Below are 19734 nucleotides of genomic sequence, written 5' to 3' on the forward strand. Positions count from 1 at the left end.
CCAATTAAAAGTAGACAAAAGGTACTGGAGAATGCTTTCATATCCTCCAATGAAACAAACCAACTTCTGAACTTCTTCTTGTACACACTTTCCAATGTCTTTATGGGTTCACATGTTTGCGTGCACTGAATAAGATGTTTCAGTCTGTCACCTACACCTTCCATTCTTACTTCCATCCCCGCCGTGCGTGCAGGCGCTGGAGCATGAAGTCAAGGTCCGCTTCCGTCCTCATTGACGATGCTGGCCGTGTCCTCTGGTGTCCTGGAGGCACAGTGGCAGTCGACAGACGGCAAAGAGAAGGAGACGCGTGGGTGGGTGGATTGGGGATACTGAATTTATGACAACAAAAGTGGCGGCAAATACAAGGTCTGGGGAACACAAGTGCCCATGGGCATCTCGTAATAGCTGATCTTAACATTAAACGTACTGTTTATGTTTAGGTATGAGATACATTGGAGCATCTCGTGAAAAAAAAATAAAAAATAAAATATATATATATATATATATATATATATTTTTTTTTTTATTTTTTTTTTTTTAATTTTTTTTTTAAATAATAATAAAAAATATGTAGGCTTGTTGCCAGTACCCGCTGAGGAAAAAGGGATTCCAATATTTCTACCCTAGTTTTATCATATCGCTCCCCCGAAGAGAGTGCAGAGGACTAACAGAATTAAGCATGACTTTCAGCTTGATCTGTTTGCCATGATGAGCCAGAAAAAAAAGAACTTTGATATGGGTTTCAAAGGGCATAAGACAGTTGCATTTAACATTAAAACAACAGCTTCCAAAATAAGCAGTCAAAAAAAAGAAATGTAGGCCTATAATATTTGGCATCCCATAAAAAAATAATGAAATACATTTTTTATTTTTGTTTTTTTTCCTTTATTGGGACACAGACACAGTAACTGATTTTGTAGTGGTTCACTCACCTGAATTCAATTCAAGCAGTGTGCGTTCTGTTGCCGTCAATCTCAGCTCAACTTTATTTATAGAAAACACTTTAAAAGTACTAAAAATGGTAGTTGGACAACATCACTGTGTTTTTCAAAAATAATCAAAATTCAGAATAAAAAGATTTAAACAAAAAAAAAAAGTCATAAAAAGTCCTGTCAAAAATCCACTACAATGTTCAAAGCATTTAAACAAGCATACAACAATTAACAAAATCATTTTAAAACAATATAAACACTAAAAAGGAATGTGACTCAATTAGCCATTTTGTCTATAATTAATTTGATGACCATTATTTTTACATGTGCATTTAATTCCTTTAAGACACATTTGCCGCTTGCTGTCAACTGAAAATGACATTGTGTGCTCGGGGCTCAGGTAACATCAAATCATGGCTCAGTTTGCTAACGCCACATGGCCAATCCAACAAAACAGCTGAGCCATAATTGGTCATTACCTGAGCTCTGAGCACCTGTGCTCAGCAAGTGGCAAAAATGTGTTTTTAAAAGGTATTAATTGTAACATTAGCCTTGGTACCTCCAAAATCAACGGCTGACCTGACATGAGGTAGAAACATTGGGATGTTGTAAGCTCAAAGACATTCGGTAGGGCAGGACTAAGGACTGAAAAACAAATAAAATATTCTTACAATGATCTATAAAGTGCACAAGCAACAAGAGAGGGAGGCTTATAAGCTCTCTCCGGGTAAGAAGCAAGCAGCAGCATTTTCACCCGATTAGAAACGTTCAAGGTAGGACTGGCTGACTCCAAAATGTTTGGAAAATGTAAGGGGAATGATGATAGAGGGTATAATGTGGAGAGAGTTGAAGACATTAAGTTTTGGGTGTGATTATCGGCTGCAAGGTCTGCAAGAAACCTCACATATTCAAGCCAAAATAGCCCGACGTTTTTCTGTCCTTAGCAAAGCGAAAATATTCCCTGAATGACAAAGCTCTACATATTTTATGTTGTTCACTTATTTTACCATATTTGAATTACTGTGTAAAAGCTTAGGGTAACGCCTACAAATCCTCACTCTGACCATGTGACCTAGTTGCTCATGTGCTTCCAGGATCATATTATCACTTTATTTATAAATGCCTTCCTCCTTAGGCTTTTTGATCTTGTAGAATTTCAAACAGCCTTGTTTATGTGTAAAGCCAGACGTAAACAACGACCAAATAATTTACAGAAACTTTAGAATCAGGAGTGGTCGACCAATGGAACACAGAACTGGTCAAAAGCTGCACAGAATTGACCGCGAGTGAGAGAATTAAAGATCCTGTGGCTCCAACCAGGAGCAGCTGAGCAGCACAGGAGAAAAATGACCTCCAGCAGTCCAGTGATTAGAAATCTTGTTGTCAGAGGCCTGGTTAGACACTGGCAAACCATAAAAGATGAGCTCTACAGAAAAGCTGGCAACAAGACACATCCGGGCATTGATGAAGGGATCCAGGAAACACCATGGCACAGATAAATCCATGTCATGTCCTGGAAATCTGTGATTGGCTGGCAACCAGTCCGGGGTGTACCCCGCTGGGATCGACTCCCGCACACCTGCGACCCTAGTGTGGATAAGCAGTTCAGAGAAGGGATAGATGGTTGTCCTGGAATTGGAAAAAGAGCATGTTAGCTGCCGACAGGCGCTTTTTCCACAGCGATTGGAATATTTCAGATGAAGAGGGAGAGCCAAAACCCTGAACACGTTGAGTCGGGATCATTGCCAGGAGCGGCGGCATAGTGTGCCGTCCACCATGCTCAAACACATCTAAATCCCCGACATTGCGTCACAGACATCAATCGACAACTGTATGCCAGCAGAAACTCAATCTATGTAGTGCCAAGGGTTAATAACAACAAATACACCAAAGAAAAACGGATTAGCAAACAGGCGGCCACAGACGCTTGGTGCCAACACCATCTGAAGTGATGATGTCGATGTGAATTTGAATGATTCTCTGTCTCTCTCTCTTTTTTTTTTTTTTTTTGAGAGCTCAGTATTATTCATTTGGCATTCTTCCCGAGTCAACATGTCATCATCATCGCTTTCTTTATGCGTGTGCGCACGTGTGCGTGTTTAATTCACCTGAAACCCTTCAGCTTATACTTCACAGTCACACCAGAGTCGTGATTGTCAGGAGACCGGAGGAAGGATCAAAGGAAGGAAAGATGAAACAAAGTGCAATCCAACACAACCAGGCATCACCCTTCACCCGCAGTTACAAATCCAGAATCTTTCACCGACCCCAGATACATTTGAATTCCAACAGGATTGGGGAGACATCCAGAGACCATAGGAAGGACTAAAGGAAGGAAGGAAAGATGAAACAAAGTGCAATCCAACACAACCAGGCATCACCCTTCACCCGCAGTTACAAATCCAGAATCTTTCACCGACCCCAGATACATTTGAATTCCAACAGGATTGGGGAGACATCCAGAGACCATAGGAAGGACTAAAGGAAGGAAGGAAAGATGAAACAAAGTGCAATCCAACACAACCAGGCATCACCCTTCACCCGCAGTTACAAATCCAGAATCTTTCACCGACCCCAGATACATTTGAATTCCAACAGGATTGGGGAGACATCCAGAGACCATAGGAAGGACTAAAGGAAGGAAGGAAAGATGAAACAAAGTGCAATCCAACACAACCAGGCATCACCCTTCACCCGCAGTTACAAATCCAGAATCTTTCACCGACCCCAGATACATTTGAATTCCAACAGGATTGAGGAGACATCCAGAGACCATAGGAAGGACTAAAGGAAGGAAGGAAAGATGAAGCAGAGTGAGAGTCACAAATGCCAACCTCCACTGATTCAGCGACCAGTGGGAGAAGCAAATTCTTTTTGCGTTTAAGTAGATGCTGAGTGTGGTGGATCTGCATGAGAACCTCCACCAAAGAGGGGTGCCATCGATCTGGTTATCTGTCTCTATGTGACCTTGGATTGATTGTAGATTGGGGAAATCCCCACCCCTGCCGCACACTGGCCCACTTTGTGCCCCCGCCTTGCCCTCATTTCCAGCTGGCATGTGTACCTGGCTCGGTTTTGTGCTGTCGCCCACCCAGGTGTCAGCCCGTCAACAACGCTGTATGTGGGTGGGCGCCCTTCGCATACAGGCCACCATTTTGCATGGTGAACAGGACAGGTTAAAAAATAAATAAAAATGTCCGATATACGGATATATGCCAGTCTCCATCCACGCCATAGTGACCAAGAGTTGGGCATTATGTGTGCCTTGCTCAAGAGCCCCCCAAATGTGGATATGAACTGGGGTCACCACTCTGGCAGGTGGTGTCCTCAGCCACAGATGCTTATTTTCATATTATCGAACGAATATAGCAAATTACCACCATTTAGAGTCCTACACAACAGCCAAATGTGATGCATGCGTTATTTTCAATCTGAGAAAATCCAACACATGGACACAGATAATGACAAGGTAAAATGGCTTTTTCTATCTCCCATCTGTCTGTTATACAAGAGACATTTCCCCAGACTCCACATCCAACTTCTCTTCTGTCAGCTCTTCGGAGGATCAGTCTATCCATGCCAAAAGGAACAAGTTTCTGAAAGCGTTTTTGTTTCCTAATTTCATGCCATCGTGCCGCATTCCAGAAACTCGGATGAGCTGGGAAGTTTACCTGGCGCCGGACTTGAATAAGTACAAAGGACTCAGTTGTGTTCGTTTTGTCTGAAACTGATTCAAACCTCCCGACGTCACATAGACATGGAAATAGTTTTGTAATCATTCCATGAAATTGGCAGCGGATGAATATGTCAAACAGTTTGAAAACACACTCATTGGCCAGAACGTTTGCTGAAATACCCAACAGCTCAGAGCCGCTTGCCAATTAGGCAATACAGTGGCAACTTAGCAACTTTAGAGGTACAAGCCATAGCTTGTACCTCTTTTTTTTGCCTTGACTTGCGAAAAATGAATTAAGTGTGTTTCATTAAGTTGCTTGTATTGACAGTAATAACTACAAATTGCTCGTAATCAAGTCATGATATATTTATTATTGCGTGCATGTACTAATTGTGAATTTTTCTTACAGGTCGCCATTTCTAAAACAGGACATTTTTCTGGGTTATTAAAGGGATAATTCCCTTATTTAGCCCATTATAGTAATAAAAAGTTAATATTTTGTCTATAATTAATTTGATACTTTCATTATTTTTCACGTACAAAGAGTACCTTTCAAAACACATTTTGCAACTTGCTGTCGACTGAAAATGACATTACAAGGGCTCAGGCAACCAATCACAGCTCACCTGTTTTTTTTTATTTTTTTTTTTAGGTTTGGTCATGTGACATTCACAAGTTGAGCTGTGATTGGTTATCTGAGCCCTTGTGATGTCATTTTCAGTCGACAGCAAAATGTGTTTTTAAAGGTACTAATTGTACATGAAAAATAATGAAAATATCAAATTTATTATAGGCAAAGTGTTAATGTTTGACTGCCAAAAATGGCAAAATAAGTATAAAATAAAAATAAAATAAATAAAATAAGTTATATAAAATATAAAATAAGTATCCCTTTAAGAAAGAAAGAAAGAGAGAGAAAGAAAGAGAAAAAAAACGGAAAATTACTACACCTCTGCACAATGCAAAATCAGTGGAAGAGTTAGTACAGGAGATTGAACAGTACCAGGATTTGAGAAATTTGTGCATGGATTGATACAACTTGGCAGAGATGCATCCAAAGTTCATCATCAAGGCATTACAAAACAAAAGATCCAGTGAACCTTTCCTTGGAAGACTACAGTCTGAAAACCCAATGGTATTGAAATCACTGAGTAGTGGACTGACTTTTGGACCAGATGGCATGAAAGAGCTGGATCTGCTGCTTGAGAAGCGATACCTGCAACACGATGAGGGATCTGAGACTCAACCATTGTGGAGCAATTATCTTGGCTGAAGCACTGATATTGTGCTTTGGCTAGCATGTAATCCACTCTCATAACGACAAAACTGTACAAATACTGTATATGCATGAGGAGATAGGATGTATATTGAACGGGGATTTAAAAAAAAAAAAAAAAAAACTGAAGTAAATGAGGAAAATCCAAACATTTGTCCAAGTGCTTTTATTGTGATCTCGTCTCTGAGTCGGCCTCACACTGACATGAAGACAGACCACTTATCTGAAACCAGTGTGAAAGGAGAATACTGTAGCTCTACTCGACATATCTATCTGCACAATGAGTCTCAATCTTCCCTGGATCATTTCACTTTTAAACAATCTAGACGGGGTGTCTCTAATCCCATCATCAGGGATTAGTGGGCTGCATGGGGGACCATTACAGTATGTAATCTCAATTTTATTCATGTGAAGGCATGGTTATATAAAACTTGTGTGCAATATATTTTTTTTCCAGGTCAATCACAAACTTTGTTTTTAAATAATTTTGGCTGGAAAGACATGCTAGATATAAGAGAACCCATATAAATCCCACAATGAGGTAGTGTTTTAGTCAAGACCACAACAACTGAGACCAAGACAAGAAAAAACAAAACAAACAAGCAAAATGACTAATACCTTTTTTTCCATTACGTTTGCAACAAAAGCAAATTTTGCTCTGTTGTTTTTAAAATAGTACAATGAAAAAAAAATTCAACTTGAGTAGGTTTGGCTCTCTAGGCGACACCTGCATTCTTTGTTTATCACTGATCACAGGTCTGGTCCCGAAATACAAATCTTTGCGCCAACCCGTTGACATCATGACATCAGCTGACAGCAAATGGCTACAATTAGCCTACAAATATATTGTGACTTGAGTTAATTCTGACTTAATTCTTTGGTTATCGAATATTTCATTCTGTTTCTGTGTGCTGATGTAGACCAAAAAAAAATCAAAGTGAGTGTAACTTTTTTTTTTTTTTACTTATATTGACAGTGGATTTCAGTTTATACTTGTGTGACAGTTAAATTTAGAAAAATGAGATGCACAAGGTGCAACAACTACACATTTATTATATACTTGTATTAAAGGGAAGAGTATAACATGATTTATTTTTAATGTATTACTATAAAGGTAAACTTGTGACTATACTTGACAGTGTTATTTAACCTTCTTGTTGTCTTTTACAAAGCCTCAAGGGACACTAAGAAAAAGTGCCCTGAAATGGGCAGAAGCCAATAACAGGTGAAGGACCTTTGCATCTTTTGTTTTTGTTTTATTTTCTTTTTTTTGTGTTTGTGTTTTCTGATTTGCATTTCTGATTTTGTTGGTGTGATTTTTGATTTCCTGTAGTGTATTTTTTTATTTATTTTTATTTGGTTTGCATTTTTATTTTTTTATTTGCAGTCGTGTTCAGTTTTTGGTTTTTGCGCTTTGCAATTCAGGGCCACCCTAAAATATGTTACTTGGTCTCCAAAAACTAAATCAACAATGTCCAAAAACATAAGTCGAAGCAACAACTAAATAAGGAACACCCATGACGAGACAAGGGGAGAGACAAGGAACACATTACAAAAACACTAACCGCAGACAAATGTCAATAACAATACAAAAAAAAAAAAAAAAGAACCAAAACATGACATTTGCATTTTCTTTTATTTCAAAACATAAATGTGTAATTAGAATGTGACTCCTTACAAACATGAGTGAAATGCATGATGCACAGCTGCTTCACAATAAAATCAAGGTTAAACACCCCATTTGTGCCTTGCAGGAAACACTTAGCAGCAAAAGCTGCTGGCCTTCCGGAGAAAGATGAGTATAACCAACCGCTGAGTAATACTGTTGCTGAATTATGATGCTCCATATCAGCAAGCATAATACACTTGTCTTGGCGTAATTCCAGAGGTGACTATCTGTCTTGTCATGTTAACAACACAAGCAGGATGCACAGAGGCCGCTATCCTCTCTGGTGAACCATCTAACCTCAGGAATTGTGCCTTAGCTGTGGAGTCATCTTGTGTTAAGTCACTCTTAACTGTGGCTTTAGGACTAATGTATTGGATAAACGACGCGCTTGTCTGTCCAGGAGGTAGAGTGAGGTCGTGACATTGTCTGGAGAGGCCCCATGGTCATGTCAACACAATGACTACGGGCGTTTCTGCTGCGCTCGGAAAACAGCTGGCTTTCAGGTGCTTCAATTCTTCTTCCTTGTCTTCTGTCCTCTCATTAAGCAGCCTGCGGGGACAAGCTTCTGGGCAGCTTTTATCTTGGCCCACAATGATAATGTTGATCCTTAAGGCTTACAGCCAAACTCAGAGAACGTTCTATAATTAGAAAGACCACCACAGGCATATCTGCAATATTATTCCCAACGTAGAAATGGAAAAATAAGGCTGAGCAAAGATAGTAGGGGTTATTCAAGCTTAGTAGTTAGCATCTGCTGTCCAATCTGTCTTACGGCAAAATCATTTCAGAATAATGAGAACAGATAGATTCCAGCTTTGAGGGGTATGAGACTATATCTGTCCTACATTAACATATACTTCCACCGCATTATATAGTTGATTTGCAATGAGTGTCTGCAGCTTGTAGAATATCAACAAAGCGTTGACTATATACAGTGGTTCCTTACGATACCATGAGGCAGAACACAAATCATCTTTTTTCCCATTGAAATGAATGGAAATGCCATAAATTCTCCAAAATATTTATTTTAATGAGCAACAAATAACACCATAATATTGTATTTGATGATAACATTACATCATGACTTTTTTTTTTTTTTTTAATTTCTAACTGCTTTTGTATGACTCAAAACTTACACTTAGAAAATTAAATACATTAATTAGATATTCAATTGGAAATTAGAATTTGTTACCGTTCGGCTTAGACATGGAAATTAATGATTAAAAATTGAATTGGAAATTAGTTTGTCAATCCTGGTTACAGATACTTTTTCTTAGCATGAGAAATAAAAGTAAAGCATGAGAATAGAGAGAAATGCATGACCCGTGATAGCCGTGATTAAGCTAACAGACGTAAAGGGTTAAAATGCATAAATAAAGTATTTTCTAGTTTGTTAGACAGGAAACTTCACCTGGGGGGTTGTGTGATGCTTCTTTTTTTAATCACTGATAATTAATTATAGCTACCAAACTGCTGCTTGTTGAGAAATTAGTTGAGTCACTTCCACAATTTAGCACTGAAATCTCAATTCTCATTAGCATGTCACAAAAAAAAAACAAAAACAAAAAAAAAAGGTCGAACAATGTCTCGTATCTTCAAAACTCAAGTCAAGTCACTTGTATCTTAAGCAAGCACTGTATTTTAAAGTGGAAATAGCAAATGGCAAATGTGCCCACATCATATTGTGAGACATATAGTTTCAGTATTATGCCATGTAAATATTTGTCCTTATGAGAGCTAAAATAGACCTTGGGCATTTGGAGAATGCTGCATTCTTGTGAGTCCAGTAGGTTTAAATGCTGTTGTGATGTCTAAACTTGTTAAAATGTGCATTCTAGAGAGTGAGCCTGCATGTTCAGAAGCTTACATCTTCAGCCCACACTAAACAAACAAACAAAAAAAACGAAGAGTGAAGGTCAGAGCAGACATTCTGCGCGTGCATCTTCTAAAGCGCCACGGCAACCCGTTAAATAGAATTTAATATATAGAAAGAAACAATATTTCAAGGGCGAAACGCAAGGCTTTGGCAGGAAGGAACCGCATTTCACTGGGTGCTGTGCAACTTTGACAGGTAAACGTGACTGTCAGGGACAAGCAAAGATTGATGGAATCTTTTTCCCCTTGGCTCAGCAGTCTTTGATCTTTGCGGCGTAAGAGCGGAAGAGGGGCAGAGGGAAAGAAGGCAGAATGATAGATAGGAATTCATATCATTTATTTCCCTGAGTTAGTCTCTCGCACAACTCCTGAAAGGTGGAGGTGAAGAAAGATGGACCCATCGGACCTCCTTCCAATGCGCAGTTTGATTTATGTATTTATGTATTAATTCACAATAACCAAAAGATGCGGAAGCATGGAACTGCCAATGTTCAGTAAACATTTTTGACTGGCGAGTACATTTGAACATATTTGCGAGTATGTTTGTTAGGGGTGTGAATTGCCTCGTACCTGACGATTCGATTCGTATCACGATTCACAGGTCACGATTCGATTCGATACCGATTAATCCCGATACGAATTTACAAGTCGATTGTTGCGATTTTTTTTCATTCAAATTTAGAAAACACTAATCAGTAAGCTTGTAGAGTGTAAGATTTATATGAAAATGTATTATTTATCTGAAATTTCAGTCTTATAGAGGTTGTAATCTGTTTCATGTTTAAACAGCATTAAAATAAAATATTAAGGCTTAATGTTCCGTTCATATAACATTCTTCCATGCTTAAGGTGTGAATCCTAAAAAAATAAATAAAAAAAATAAAAAATAAAAAATAAAAATAAAAATAAAAAAAAATCGATTTTGCCTATTATTGAATCGATTCGAAAATCGCGCGATGTAGTATCGCGATATATCGCCGAATCGATTTTTTTTTTAACACCCCTAATGTTTGTACATATTTCAAATATGTTCGAACGTGCTACCAAATACATTTGAATATAATTGTAGGCTAAATACTTCAAACGTTGCATATTTTCCCAAAATGCCATGGGGTAATCACTTGTGTATGCGCACGTCAATACCACATTGCATTATGGGATAAAAATGTCAAACCGAAATCTTGCATTGCAGATATAGCATAAATGTTACATATAAATACTGTTCTTTTTAAATGTTAAATGTTTAAATGGGTATAACGTGGGCCAAATGCTTATGTGAACATATATTTGTAGCATTTAGCATACACGTATGATTAAATATATTTCCGAGTATGTGCGAATGTATTTATATAGCTTTGAACATGCTTGCAAATATGTTCCAACACACTTGCCAGTTAATAACTCAAACATACAAATTCTTAAACATTTGTGCAAAACATGTAGGCCACATGGACTCATTTTTTCCCCTTCCAAAGTTTCATTATCTTGTGTTCGTGATTGAATGGGGGGGATTTGTGGTGTGTTAACGAAAAAACTCATTGCAAGCCAATAGCCCACAAAATAAAAGTTACTGAAGCAGTGTGTACTGGATGCTGTTGAACTGCTTTCTGTCACACACCATAACTCAGACATCGTTTTCGGCACACTTTGGTTAAGCCAACTATTCTGGCCTTAAAGGTGCAAAAAAAGCCAATAAAAGTGCTTTAGCTGTCACACTAACATAGCCCACTGTGTAAAGAATGGCCAAGCCGCGAATGTGGATAAAAAAAACAACCAAAAAACAGACTAGAGCGTACAAGATGAGAGTGACAAAGCTATAGACTGTAGAAAAAAAGTGACATGACAACAGGTAGGTACAGATAGAGACGTAAATCAATCTACAAACAAATAAGGTTGCTAAATGGAGCCGCATCGACAAAATCAACACACGAAAAAATACAAAAGTAGAAACAAAAAGACAAAACCAAAAACAATGTAGTTACTGTGAACAGAGGCAACAGGAGACATGAAATGGACGTCCGACAAGAACTGGACGATAACAAGTGAACGCAAACAACAATTGAAAACATGGAGGTAAGCAAGGGAGTTATCCGATACTCAGCCGCAGTTGAGCATAGAAAGCTGCTGAGTGTGATTTGAGACAGGTGCGCCCACCAAAACACAAAAACAAACCGAGAACAAGGACATACATGACACACAACGCTGGCAGTGCATAAAGTGTAATGTTAATTCATTTATGTAGTTGAAAACGTAGATGTCACATTCATTACCCCGAATTGTTGTGTAAATTATTGATTGTATTGTATGAAATTATTACGATATATAGCTTTTTTTAATGAACAAAATAACAAAGACAAATAGCGAACACTGATTGTGGGTGCGACTCCGAGGTCTGTACACACACATATGAAATATATTTCTAAAAATGTTGAAACAGCTTCTTACATTCAATAAAATACATTATATTTATATCACTCACAATGTTAAAGAAAGTAGTCGGTTTCCTCCTTGCTCCGGAAGTGTGGTTCTTTGCTAAAGCGTTTTTTTTGCTTTTCTTTTTAATTTGATGAGGTACTGCGCTACTAGTATACACTTGCAAAAATTCCCAGAAAACCTTTGCTGCTCACAAGAAAGTAAATGTTGGCTCTGATAATTAAACATCTATTTCCCCTCGTGGTTTGTTCAGTCAAATTTCTGGTTTTAAATAATACCACTGCACTTTATATTTACACTCGTCCAACAATTACCAATTTATACCATCCCATTTCAGCAGCATGTTAAATGATCCAAGATTTGTGTTTCTATTGTTAAATCCTTGCCAGGCTAATTCTATGTAAGCCCATCAGCTGTGAAAACCTGATCTTTTTGTTTTCCCCACACGTGCGTTCCAATCACAACACACATTTTCATCCCATAGCATGAAAGCATCAGGAATTCAACCTACGGGAATAGTGTGTTGAAATGCAAATATGCCTCTTCTAATCCTCTATTCTTTAGTATTTGCATGTTTTGAACATTCCTTAACCCTCACCACAACATCCAAAACATCTCGCTCACCGAGCTTTCATCACACTAAACAAAGGTTTGTACATAATTCAGTGCGAGAACTTCTGCAACATATTTGACGTACTTCTGGGAAGCAAATTAGATGCCAGGAAAATTGTCTTACCAATAATCAATTTCCCATGCATATTCAAATAGTGCAATCCCTTCAATAAATCAGAATTAAATGTCAAGATAGGCTTAAGTCCTTTGGGCAAATTCCTGGAGAAAAGCCAATGAAAAACAAAAGACAAGCTACTTTTGGTTTTAAATCAGCAGCTTTGATATATTAAGTAGAAGTGATGTTATATTTTAGCATTTTAGCAACATTGACCAATCATAACTTCTGATGGTAGCTTATTCCATTTGTGTGCAGCATAACAGCTAAATGATGCTTTACCATGTTTGCTTTGACGTCTGGCATCCACTAATTGACCGGAGTGAGAGACCTCGGAGCCCTACTGGGTTTATATTCAATTAGCCTTTTTTTTTTTTTTTTTTTTTTTAAATCTATTCAGGATTTAACACCCCATTTTATTTTTTGTGGGATGGGGCGCTGAAAAGATCACGTCGCAACATCAAAGCGGTGAACTACAAGGGGCCGTCGTTGAAAGCGAAACTCCAGCGCGTTGACAGATTAATCGATCTGACATTCCTCCCACCAGGCCCACCAATTTTTAAGTTCAGTAAGCCTCGAGCGTCCAACAAGAAACTGGACAAATGAGCCGTCAGGTGATGTTATTTTTTGCCACAAATACAAAATGTTTAATTAATCTGTCTTCAGTTATCCATCCATCCATTTTCTTGACCGCTTATTCCTCACAAGGGTAGCGGGGGCTGCTGGCGCCTATCTCAGCTGGCTCTGGGTAGTAGGCGGGGGACACCCTGGACTGGTTGCCAACCAATCGCAGGGCACACAGAGACGAATAACCATCCACACTCACACGCATACCTAGGGACAATTCGGAGCGCCCAATTAACCTGCCATGTATGTCTTTGGAATGTGGGAGGAGACCGGAGTACCCGGAGAAGACCCACGCGGGCACGGGGAGAACATGCAAACTCCACCCAGGAAGGTCCGAGCCTCGACTCGAACCGGAGACCTCAGAACTGGGAAGCGGACGTGCTAACCACTCGACTACCGTGCCGCATGTCTTCAGTTAAAATAATTAAAATAAAATACAAATAAAACGAACCTGAGCTGCAGTATTTTTAATGAGGTGCAGTTTGATGTTTTTTTGAGGAAAATGTTCACATGTCAACTCAAACACAAATCTCAAAAGCTTGGAAAAATCCCAATTTTGACTCATGTCAGCAATTTAGTGACTTGTGCTGGTTAATGGACTCCTAATAAACCCAATATGATGACTGACCGGGCTAATTTACTATGAAGTCTTTCTGCTGTCACCTTTTGGGTTTGATGATGCACTAAATGGCCCACAACAACATAGTCATTTTTTTTGTAGACTGTAGAACATTCCGGTTGAGCATAATCACTCCCGCTATTCAATTTCCTGACTGCCTCTTCTATCAAATGCTAACTGCAACAACGGGACATTAATTTGGTTTTGTTCCAGACTGACAGGAAACAATGGCACTTTGTTTATATTTCCCCCGTGTCCTCCTCAGCAGGTGTTGCTTCATGTTCGCAGCTACAAAACTTCCTACCAGGTAGCTGAAAGGAAAGCGCTTGACAGAGAAGAAAAAAAGAAACACACGCCGCTGATTTGTCAGCTTCCTTGTTCCATTCATGCAAGTGCATTGAGGAGCAGGAGACTTAACAAGAGGGACACCTTTGCAAAATCTTTTTAACATCCCAATTGGAAATGACAAGTCTAGTGGCGCATTCAGCCCTGCAGGGGAGATCAAAGAGTTGGAACTCCATGAGACAAGTTACTATGGATTGGAACAAAACCGATAGCCTCTCACCTCAGCTAATTAACACCTGTTTTGTACTAATTAGCTCAATCCATTGACATTTCAGAACGTGCACACAAACACTGCATACAATCTACAACTGGGTGTTGGACCCCCAGTGATGTCCCGGGAGTCTCTTCTGTCTTTCTGACTAAATACATGAACAGGTGTTCTTCTCACTGGCAAAACAGAATGCTAACATTCAAGTTTTTGGGGAGGATTAAACAGCATTATGTAGTACTGCTCTACTCCAATGTTGATGTCTTACTTCAAAGCTTCTCAAGCCAGTCATGATCATTTCTTGAGAATTACTATAAATTCCTGTAAAGGTTGATATGGAGAAATAACTGCTGTCATTGTGCATGTTGTGTTCTGAGGTTGGATCCCATAGCGCCGACACAAATCAGAGTTTTAACACTTTATTCGCATAACATCAAAAGGCGTGGAACTAACTTGACTTGACCAGAAACAATGAGAATGCATCGAGAATCACGAGACGCCAAGACCCCTTGGGCTGTGGAGATGCACAGAGGAACAGAGGTAATAATCCGATAAACACACACTTCTCGGTTTGGCTTAAATAGTGAATTGATCGGATTGGCCGCGGCTAGACATGTGAGTAACAGGACTGACATGGACTTATCTGATTGGCTGTTGACCAAATAAAGAGATTAAAGATTCTTGACATCACATAGCTCCTGACATCACGTAGCGTTTTTTTCCAGTTGAAACCAGATGATGGTTACATCAGTTCAAAACAGACACTTGACCTCACGGTCATGACCCAAACATAACCCTTGCATGACCCAAACTTGACATGACAGTGCATGCTCTATCCGCAAGGACTGTTGGGCTTAGTTTGAGTACAGGAAGTATTTTTCTATGTGCGGCATCTTTTGCACTATACCCCCTGGAAATACATAAGCAGGAATAAACAAGAATTTCAAATTTGGACGCACACTTATGGAGCAAGGAGGAAAACTACTGTTTAACTAGAGTGGCGAGTGACACGAAAATCATGTATTTTATCGACAGTAGAAAATAAGAAGCAGAAAAGACGTATTTTTGCGTCATGATGCTGTCCGTGCATTTTGGATTACATGGGAATCGATTACATTGTCATGTGTAAGAAGATCAAACTGACTTCCGTATTAAACGGGTTATTTCAAATCTTCCAGAAACCAGAATTTTGACGTTAGCTTGAATATTGATGACAGGTTAACGTAGTCACTGTGTAGCGTAGTGGTTCACTGACTCCCATTCATTCCGAGTTGAGCTCACTTAGTGCTGATGTGAATGTGAATGGTTACCTCTTATGTATGGGTGGCATGGCTCAGTGGTAGAGTGGTCGCCTCTACACACTGCTGTCAACGAGCAGCTTCAGTGGCAGGCTACTGTCTCAGACGTTCCACAGACTAAAAATAAATAAATAAATAAATCGCCCAGTGCCAGTGGCCTCTGTAATAACGCGTTCGGTGCGAGAGGATGAGGTGACTGATAATTGTAATCGTTGGTGCTAAAGTCTAAAGTGACTAATAAAATCCGTCTTTACGCAAGTAATAGAAATTGACACAGCATTTGCTCAACTTGTCTCGAAAGATTTGCTTTGGTCTATTGTTGCAGGTGATGCTTCCAATAATAAAGGAAAAAGGACAGTCAGTTCTGTTGCTTGATGACAGGCAGTAATTAAGACACTGATCCTGTAATTAAGCAGCGGCAGGTATCTTGTGCATGGAATGCTTAATTTCCATCCCCGCAGTCAATTTCCCCCCCCCACACACACCTCGTACTTTCCTGTGAGTGAGGTAGTGTGATAGTGTTCGGGAAAGACTCTTGGCACAGGTTATCAACCTTCACAACAAGTCTTCCTCCCCAATGTCTAGGCAGTATTACGCATTTTGGTTGCAACACAAGGTTCATTGGAAGCTTTTAGCCGTCCCTCCATCCCTGATCAATCAGTTCAGTGGCTTGTCTTTCGCCGTCGTGCCAGCTTCCTAAGCCTCTTCGTTCTCCCTCTTTATCATTTTCTCTTTCAGTCTTAACAGGAGTGTCCAAAATAAGGTTGTGCGTTTTGGAGTCTGTCTTTCAGAAGCTCATCTTTAACTCATTCACTCCCAGCCATTTTCACAGAAGGAGTCCCGTTCGCTCCCGGCTGTTTTACTGGATTTTGACTGATTTTGAAAGGCCCACAGAATATTGTGTTCAATTGCTATAAAAGCATGGAACCGACCAAAGGAAAGATTAAAGTCTCCTCTTTCATCAGGAAAAAAAAAAGTTTCCGTTTTGCAGCAATTAACATTAGAAGAGAGCTAAGTTTCATCAGTTGTCACAAATCTATTTAAAATTGTAAGTAATTGAGCTTTTTTTCTACATGGCCCTGGTTGATCGCCTTTGCACTGCTGCCACCTGCTGGCCGTTTGTGTAATAACTACCATTTCTGCAACCGTTCTTTGCAGTTGAGAGGCTGCATCAAAGCCTTCTGTATGCTCTAGCATAAAAAAAACAAAACAAAAAAACGTATAAATACGTCTTTGGGACACTTAGAACATAAAAAAAAGTATTTATACGTTATTGGGAGTAAATGAGTTAAGATTCTTTCAAGAGTCATTCAACTTGTCTTCTGTAAGGAGGCGGGGCAAAAACATACTTGCATAACTTTACCAATGAATGTACAGTTGCCTACTAGCCTGACATAAGCTTAATAAGGTCAATACTCTCGGGAGGAGTAAAATGCTTCAACTAAAAAAATTAAGCATGCTTATCTTAAATGCAGATTTAAATACATTCCAACTTCAAGGTCTTATTAAATCATTGTCTGAAAACACCTCCTTGCTTTGTTTGTTAACGATGTTCAGTTTGAGGTTTTGCAGCTTTTTAAATGACGACATGATGAAAGCTGGATCCTGCTCATGTTAGTCTCAAGAGGCATGACTCAGTTCTTTGGAAGTTAGCAGGAGCCTTCATGCAAACAAGAACTTTACCAAAAATAACATTCAGGAAACTTTCAAAGACGGAAGTTTTTCAATGGATGTTAAGATCTATTTCTTGCATTGAGTTCATGCATTTCTAGAAAACCCATTTTTTTTCCTATGGCAAGATGAAATGAGAATGAAACATGGACATATAGAGGACAACTGGGTATTGGAACTCTTTTTAAGTAACCACAAATGAGCAGGAGACTTCTCCAATGTTCTAGCCATTAGCTGTATGTGAACCATATTTCATTTATTTTTTAGTAACATGTAGACGATACGCCACAAAAGGATTCTGAGTATTTTATACATGGATGGAACCTGATTTATTTTTCTCTCAGCGGGTGTGTAAATACCCACGAGAAATGGTAAAGTAGAACCCAACAGCTTAGAAAAACCTAGTGACACACATTCAACTATTGGTCAAAGGGAAAGATTAAATATATTAATGATATTACACGTGCCATTTGGAATCTTGTCAAGAATGCAATAGATGATATATATATATATATGATTTTTTTTTAACACATTTTGCTTTCATCATCATAAGTACACATACAACCTTTCGATGTGTATGAGGCTAATTAGCATATTAGCTAATTTGAATATGAATTTTAATGATTTATAAATCTGGACTGCATGAATGTCAAGCATAAACGAATAAAAATGAGCCAACCCTCATTTTAAAGCTGACCTCTGACACGCGGCTTTAAAATATTCACCTCTCACTGGAATTCAGCAAACTTAATTAGAAATCAAGGTCATACAGCGCATATATCCTAAAGCCGGCTATAGATGAAAAGTGTCCTCTTGTCTCCTTTCCTATTCGCAGTCTTCATTTTGAGGCACAACTGCAAGTTTTCTACTCATATGTTTTATGGGTGAGGATAAACACCATTAACTCGGGGGGGAAAAAGCGAATCTTGTGATGCTGGCTTCACAGACATCTGTGAGGAACTATGCTGACATCTTACATGCCACCATGTCAGATGGCATTCTGGACTCCATTTTGCACCTTTGGGGTTTATTTTTCAACCAAGTTTTCATCAATTTGTGTATGGTTGCGGATTGTATTGCTAAATTTCGACAGCCTGGATGCGTAGAATGTATGTCGAGTAAAGTGGCATATATTCTCGTAGTTGATAACATTGGATATGATGTCTAGGAAATTCATCCCTTTCACCCGTAGAGGTCTGTGAAAGTTCAATTCAGTAGACACAGTGCAAAAGCGTAGAAAATGGTTTCTAGTGCAAGTTAAAGTCAGAAAGTAAAGTTTATTGAAAACCTATGAGGTACCTTCAGAAACTTCTACAGGGTCGATAAGCCAAGTGAGTCAAATCCTTTCAACAATGCAACTACCTTTTTACACAATAATACACATTTCATTGTATGTGTTACTGTCATTATTGCTTTTTGAAAACTTTTCGCTTTTTTTCAGGCAAGGAAACTCCCTCAATATTTTTTGTAGTGCTGTCAAAGTTAAAGCGTTAACTAATTAATTAATCACAAAAAAATATCGCATTAATCATTGTATTACCACAGATTAATCACACTATTAATTTCGACCGCAGATGATCCTTTTTAGCCGACAGCGGTGGTTACGTTAACGGTAGTTGTTGGAGTTTGAGCAATAAACATAACTACATGCATTAAAGTAAAGCATTTAATAAATGTTTACATGTGCTGTAGGTCATTTTTTCCCCATTTTTTCCCCAATAATTAATTGATTAGAAAAAACAGGATGAGCGTGTGCAGTGTATATAAATCTTTGAAGACGTCCTCATAACATTAAATGTCGAAAAAATGAACACATAACAGGTGCGGTTCAAATTTAGCCGGCAAAATATGTTGGGGAAAAAAAGCCTTTTTAAGTCGGTGATTAATCAAGATTAATCAAAATTCTTAGATGTGATTAATCTGATTAAAAAATGTAGTAGTTTGACAGCTCTAATTTTTTTGATAATACCTGTAAGAAGGCAACAAAACTAGCAATAATAATGTTCGTTAGACTACATTTCTTATGTGGGCTCTATTAGTGGATCTTAGAGTTGCCTAAGGTCATTCTACTTTGCCAACTGTCAAAAAGCATGCACTTCTCATGAAAATACATATAGGGAACACAAAAAAAGGAAGGCTGCACAAAAGCTTCATACAAAAAGCTTGGTGAACAGAGCAAAATACAAACTATTATTAAATGCTGACTGCTCATTTCAGGTCAAAGTGGATGCACGGTACAATGTGTCAAAGGAAAGCGCCGAAGGGAAAGCCTCTCTTTGGCCATCCATTGAGAGCAACAAATGTGGAAGAAATGTTCTTTTTACGCTGCATCCTGACTGGAAAAGTATGAGATTGAAAAGGAGGCGTAGGTTCTCTGA

General features: G+C 38.7%; 1 protein-coding gene across 1 annotated transcript in view; it reads right to left on the reverse strand.

Moving 5' to 3' along the window:
* Positions 1–251: 251 nt before the first annotated feature.
* Positions 252–19734, reverse strand: part of LOC144002189 (leucine-rich repeat transmembrane neuronal protein 4) — a 134506-nt gene continuing 115023 nt past the window's right edge. The window contains exon 4 of the transcript XR_013278683.1: positions 252–261. The gene's annotated coding sequence lies outside the window, so the exon portion shown is untranslated. The remainder of the gene's footprint in view (positions 262–19734) is intronic.

Source organism: Festucalex cinctus, chromosome 15, assembly GCF_051991245.1.
Source record: "Festucalex cinctus isolate MCC-2025b chromosome 15, RoL_Fcin_1.0, whole genome shotgun sequence".
NCBI lineage: Eukaryota > Metazoa > Chordata > Actinopteri > Syngnathiformes > Syngnathidae > Festucalex > Festucalex cinctus.